The 6801-nt window shown below is 35.4% G+C and overlaps 1 non-coding gene across 1 annotated transcript; it reads right to left on the reverse strand.

The window, feature by feature from the left end:
* Positions 1 to 6377: 6377 nt before the first annotated feature.
* Positions 6378 to 6485, reverse strand: LOC112787722 (small nucleolar RNA R71). Its single transcript, XR_003195118.1, has one exon. It is a non-coding gene; the product is annotated as a small nucleolar RNA R71 (small nucleolar RNA).
* Between the last annotated feature and the right edge of the window lie 316 nt (positions 6486 to 6801).

The raw sequence follows: 6801 nt of genomic DNA on the forward strand, positions 1-6801 counted from the left end.
TATATATAAAAAGGGGTTTTGTGAAAAACAGACATTAGAGTAGAAGAATAAAATAATTAAATATGCACAATGCCATACGGACTTTTTCACAAACACTTAGCATGCATGGTAAATATGTTATGGAAAGTATTGAATTTGAATATGCAAATAACCCTAAAATAATTAATAATTGTCAAATAACTTCTAAACAATCCACAAGCAATTATAGAAGAAAATAATCACCCAATTAAATTTCTAACACCAATTAAAAGAATAAAAAGGAAAAGAAGGAAAACGTAGATAATGAAAGTAAAAAAGAAAAAGAAGAAAACATAAATAAAAATAATGGAAAAGTAAAAAGTGAAGAAAGAAAGAAAAGAATCTTGATAATGAAAGTGAAAAATAAGGTTGGAGAAAGTAAAAAAAATTAGAAAGAATAAAGAAGGAAGAAGAGAGAAGAAAGAAATAAGAACGGATAAGAAAAATTAGGATTTGGGGAAGAAAAGATATGATATCTGGCGCTGATCTGGATAAGCTGTGCGTCGCATATGACGCGGACGCATGGTTCATGATTTCGCGTGATTGGCGTTATTTTCAGATGATGCGGACGCGTAGATCACGCGTTCGCGTGAAGTGATTTATGCTATTGGCGCGGGTGCAGCCTCGCGCACGCACAACTTTCTGTTTTGTTCGCATAATGCCAAAAATTAGGGTGACGCGTGTGCGTGGGTGACGCGCACGCGTGAATGGCCATATTTTGAAAAACGACACGGACGCGTGGGGCACGCGTTCGCGTGGTAGGGCTTGTGCTTCTAGCACCATTCCAGCCCCACTCCATCAAAACTCTCTGCCAGAGAAGAGAAAAGGGAAGACAAAATCTTCCACCTCCAAGTCATGGGAGATGGAGAGATTCATGTAAAGGATCTATAGCTCAGTGGTAGAACATTTGACTGCAAATCAAGAGATCCCTGAGATACCTCAGGGGATACATTTTCCCCCACACAATTATTGGGAGCAACTAAGGATAGGAGCACCAAAATCACTAGGGATTAAGCAACAAAGACAAGGAAGAGACATAGAAGAGCTCAAGGACATCATTGGTTCCTCAAGGAGAAAATGCCACCATCATTAAAGTGGACTCATTCCTTGTTCTTAAACTTTCTGTTTTTCATTTTCTTATGTTAAATGTTTATCTATGTTTGTGTCTTTATTACATGATCATTAGTGTCTAAGTGTCTATGCCTTAAAGTAGTGAATATGAATCCATCACCTCTCTTAAATGGAAAAATGTTTTAATTACAAAAGAACAAGAAGTACATGAGTTTCGAACTTATCCTTGAACTTAGTTTAATTATTTTGATGTGGAGACAATACTTTTTGTTTTCTGAATGAATGCTTGAACAGTGCATATGTCTTTTGAAGTTGGTGTTTTAGAATGTTAAATATGTTGGCTCTTGAAAGAATGATGAATAGGAGACATGTTATTTGATAATCTGAAAAATCATAAAAATGATTCTTGAAGCAAGAAAAAGCAGTGAATACAAAAGCTTGCAGAAAAAAAAAGAGAAAAAAAATGGCGAAAAAAAAAGAGAAAAAGAAAAAGCAAGCAGAAAAAGCCAAAAGCTCTTAAAACCAAAAGGCAAGAGCAAAAAGCCAATAACCCTTAAAACCAAAAGGCAAGGGTAAATAAAAAGGATCCCAAGGCTTTGTGCATCAGTGGATAGGAGGGCCTAAAGGAATAAAATCCTAGCCTAAGCGGCTAAACCAAGTTGTCCCTAACCATGTGCTTGTGGCGTGAAGGTGTCAAGTGAAAACTTGAGACTGAGCGGTTAAAGTCAAGGTCCAAAGCAAAAACATAGTGTGCTTAAGAACCCTGGACACCTCTAATTGGGGACTTTAGCAAAGCTGAGTCACAATCTGAAAAGGTTCACCCAATTATGTGTCTGTGGCATTTATGTATCCGGTGGTAATACTGAAAAACAAAGTGCTTAGGGCCACGGCCAAGACTCATAAAGTAGCTGTGTTCAAGAATCAACATACTAAACTAGGAGAATCAATAACACTATCTGAACTCTGAGTTCCTATAGATGCCAATCATTCTGAACCTCAATGGATAAAATGAGATGCCAAAACTATTCAAGAGGCAAAAAGCTACAAGTCCCGCTCATCTGACTGGAGCTATGGTTCATTGATAGTTTGGAATTTATAGTATATTCTTTTCTTTTTATCCTATTTGATTTTCAGTTGCTTGGGGACAAGCAACAATTTAAGTTTGGTGTTGTGATGAGCGGATAATTTATACGCTTTTTGGCATTGTTTTTAGTATGTTTTTAGTAGGATCTAGTTACTTTTAGGGATGTTTTTATTAGTTTTTATGTTAAATTCACATTTCTGAACTTTACTATGAGTTTGTATGTTTTTCTATGATTTCAGGTATTTTCTGGCTGAAATTGAAGGACTTGAGCAAAAATCAGATTCAGAGGTTGAAGAAGGACTGCTGATGCTGTTGGATTCTGACCTCCCTGAACTCAAAGTGTATTTTCTGGAGCTACAGAACTCAAAATGGCGTGCTTCCAATTGCGTTGGAAAGTAGACATCCAGGGCTTTCCAGCAATATATAATAGTTTATACTTTGTCCGAGTTTAGATGACGTAAAAGGGCGTTGAACGCCAGTTCTACGCTGCAGTCTGGAGTTAAACGCCAGAAACACGTCACGAACCAGAGTTGAACGCCAAAAACACGTTACAACTTGGCGTTCAACTCCAAAAGAAGCCTCTGCACGTGGAAAGCTAAAGCTCAGCCCAAGAAAACACCAAGTGGACCCCGTAAGTGGATTTATGCATCAATTACTTACTTCTGTAAACCCTAGTAGCTAGTTTAGTATAAATAGGACTTTTTACTATTGTATTAGACATCCTGGATTGTATTTTTGATCCTGTGATCACGTTTTGGGGGCTGGCCTCTCGGCCATGCCTGAACCTTTCACTTATATATTTTCAACGGTAGAGTTTCTACACTCCATAGATTAAGGTGTGAAGCTCTGCTGTTCCTCATGAATTAATGCAAAGTACTACTGTTTTCTATTCAATTCAACTTATTCCGCTTCTAAGATATCCATTCGCACCCAAGAACATGATGAATGTGATGATTATGTGACGCTCATCATCATTCTCACTTATGAACGCGTGCCTGACAAACACTTCCGTTCTACATGCAACCAAGCTAGAATGAGTATCTCTTAGATATCTAATACAGGGGACCGAGTCCGAGTTATTAGTATCTTCGTGGTATAAGTTAGAACAAATAGATGGCAATTCCTGAGATCTGGAAAGTCTAAACCTTCTCCGTGGTATTCCGAGTAGGATCTGAGAAGGGATGGCTGTGACGAACTTCAAACTCGCGAGTGCTGGGCGTAGTGACAGACGCAAAAGGATAGTAAATCCTATTCCAGTATGATCGAGAACCTCCAGATGATTAGCCATGCAGTGACAGCGCATTTGGACCATTTTCACAGAGAGGATGGGATGTAGCCATTGACAACGGTGATGCCCTTACAGAAAGCTTTCCATGGAAAGGAGTAGGACTGATTGGATGAAGACAGCAGGAAAGCAGAAGTTCAGAAGAACGAAGGCCTCTCTATACGCTTATCTGAAATTCTCACCAATGAATTGCATAAGTATTTCAATCTTTATTTTCCATTTATTTATTATTATTCAAAAACTTTATAACCATTTGATATCCGCTTGACTGAGATTTACAAGGTGACCGTAGCTTGCTTCATACCAACAATCTCCGTGGGATCGACCCTTACTCACGTAAGGTTTATTACTTGGACGACCCAGTGCACTTGCTGGTTAGTTGTGCGAAGTTGTGAAGTTATGTTTGGACCATGGTATTGTGCACCAGTTGTGGCGCCATTGCCAGGGAGAGAATGAACAACAAATTTTACAACCTCAGAGTAACAATTTCGCATACCAAGTTTTTGGCGCCGTTGCCGGGGATTGTTCGAGTTTGGACAGCTGACGGTTCATCATGTTGCTCAGATTTGGTAATTTTCTTCTTATTTTGTTTTCAAAAAGTTTTCAAAAATCTTTCAAAAAAAAATTTTTTTCCTTTATTTTCGAAAAAAAAATTTTAAATCTTTTCAAAAATATATTTTTCTTCAGAATTTTTAAGAATGAATTCTAGAGTTTCATCAAGCATGTTGAAGCCTGGTTGGCTGTAGAGCCATGTCTAAATTCTTTTGGACTGAGGCCTCCACATGTTAGGGAATTGCTTGTACTGCTGAAGCTTGGCTGGCTATTAAGCCATGTCTAACCCTTGGATTGGAGCTTTAGACTAACATTGAAAGATTCCTAGAATTCATATTTAAAATTTTGAAATCCTTATTTTCCTTTTTCAAATTAATTTTCGAAAAATACCAAAAAAAAAATGAGAAAATCATAAAAATCAAAAAAATATTTCATGCATAAAAATCAATTTTAAGTTTGGTGTCAATTGCACGTTTTAAAGTCTGCATAAAATTTTCGAAAAATTCATGCATTCATAGTGTTCTTCATGATTTTCAAGTTGTTCTTGGTAAGTCTTCTTTTTGATCTTGATGTTTTCTTGTTTTGTGTCTTTTCTTGTTTTTCATGTGCATTTTTGCATTCATAGTGTCTGAACATGAAAGATTTCTAAGTTTGGTGTCTTACATGTTTTCTTTGCATTGAAAATTTTTCAAAAATATGTTCTTGATGTTCATCATGATCTTCAAAGTGTTCTTGGTGTTCATCTTGACATTCATAGCATTCTTGCATGCATTCATTGTTTTGATCCATAACTTTCATGCATTGAGTCTTTTTCATGTTTTTCTCTTTCATCATTAAAAATTCAAAAATAAAAAAAATATCTTTCCCTTTTTCACTCATAAATTTCAAAAATTTGGATTGACTTTTTCAAAAATTTTTAAAATCTAGTTGTTCTTATGAGTCAAATCAAATTTTCAATTTAAAAATCTTATCTTTTTTAAAATCTTTTTCAAAAATCAAATCTTTTTCATTTTTCTTATTTATTTTCGAAAATTTTAAAAATATTTTTCAAAAATCTTTTCTTAATTTTACCTTATAATTTTCGAAAATATTCTCATTAATTAATGTTTTGATTGAAAAATTTCAAGTTTGTTACTTGCTTGTCAAGAAAGATTCAAACTTTAAGTTCTAGAATCATATCTTGTGATTTCTTGTGAGTCAAGTCATTAATTATGATTTTAAAAATCAAATCTTTTTCAAAACTAATTTCAATCATATCTTTTCAAAAATATATTTTTATCTTATCTTTTTCAAAATCATATCTTTTTAATCATATCTTTTTAAAACAAATCTTTTCCAAAAAATTTGATTTTAAAATACCTTCTCTAACTTCTTATCTTGTCATCTTTTCAAAATTTATTTTCAAATCTTTCTCAACTAACTAACTAACTTTTTGTTTGTTTCTTATCTTTTTCAAAACTACCTAACTAACTCTCTCTCTCTCTCTAATTTTCGAAAATATCTCCCTCTTTTTCAAAAATTCTTTTTAATTAACTAATTGTTTCAATTTTTAATTTTAACTTGATTTCATTCCTAATTTTCGAAAATCACTAACCCCTTTTCAAAATTTTATTTTCGAAAATCCTCTTTCTCTCTCATCTCCTTCTATTTATTTATTCATCTACTAACACTTCATCTCACACAAATTCGAACCCCCTCTTCCATCTGTGTTCGAATTTTCTCTTCTTCCTTTCTTTACATTACATTCTTTTCTTCTTCTACTCACACAGGGGAACCCCTATACCAGGGTAAAAAGGATTCCTATTATTATTTTTCTGTTCCCTTCTTTTTCATATGAGCAGGAGCAAGGACAAGAACATTCTTGTTGAAGTAGACCTTGAACCTGAAAGGACTCTGAAGAGGAAACTAAGAGAAGCTAAAATACAACAATCCAGAGACAACCTTACAGGAATTTTTGAAAAGGAAGAGGATATGGCAGCCGAAAATAATAATAATGCAAGGAGGATGCTTGGTGACTTTACTGCACCTAATTCCAATTTACATGGAAGAAGCATCTCCATCCCTACCATTGGAGCAAACAATTTTGAGCTTAAACCTCAATTAGTTTCTCTGATGCAACAAAACTGCAAGTTTCATGGACTTCCATCTGAAGATCCTTTTCAGTTCTTAACTGAATTTTTGCAGATCTGTGATACTGTTAAGACTAATGGAGTAGATCCTGAAGTCTACAGGCTCATGCTTTTCCCTTTTGCTGTAAGAGACAGAGCTAGAGTGTGGTTGGACTCTCATCCCAAAGATAGCCTGAACTCTTGAGATAAGCTGGTCACGGCTTTCTTAGCCAAGTTCTTTCCTCCTCAAAAGCTGAGCAAGCTTAGAGTGGATGTTCAAACCTTCAGACAGAAAGAAGACGAATCCCTCTATGAAGCTTGGGATAGATACAAGGAACTGACCAAAAAGTGTCCTTCTGACATGCTTTCAGAATGGACCATCCTGGATATATTCTATGATGGTCTGTCTGAATTAGCTAAGATGTCATTGGATACTTCTGCAGGTGGATCCATTCACCTAAAGAAAACGCCTGCAGAAGCTCAAGAACTCATTGACATGGTTGCTAATAACCAGTTCATGTACACTTCTGAGTGGAATCCTGTGGGTAATGGGACGCCTCAGAAGAAGGGAGTTCTTGAAATTGATACTCTGAATGCCATATTGGCTCAGAAAAAAATATTGACTCATCAAGTCAATATGATTTCTCAGAGTCTGAATGGAATGTAAGCTGCATCCAACAGTA

This window comes from Arachis hypogaea, chromosome 20 (genome assembly GCF_003086295.3).
Source record: "Arachis hypogaea cultivar Tifrunner chromosome 20, arahy.Tifrunner.gnm2.J5K5, whole genome shotgun sequence".
Classification (NCBI taxonomy): domain Eukaryota; kingdom Viridiplantae; phylum Streptophyta; class Magnoliopsida; order Fabales; family Fabaceae; genus Arachis; species Arachis hypogaea.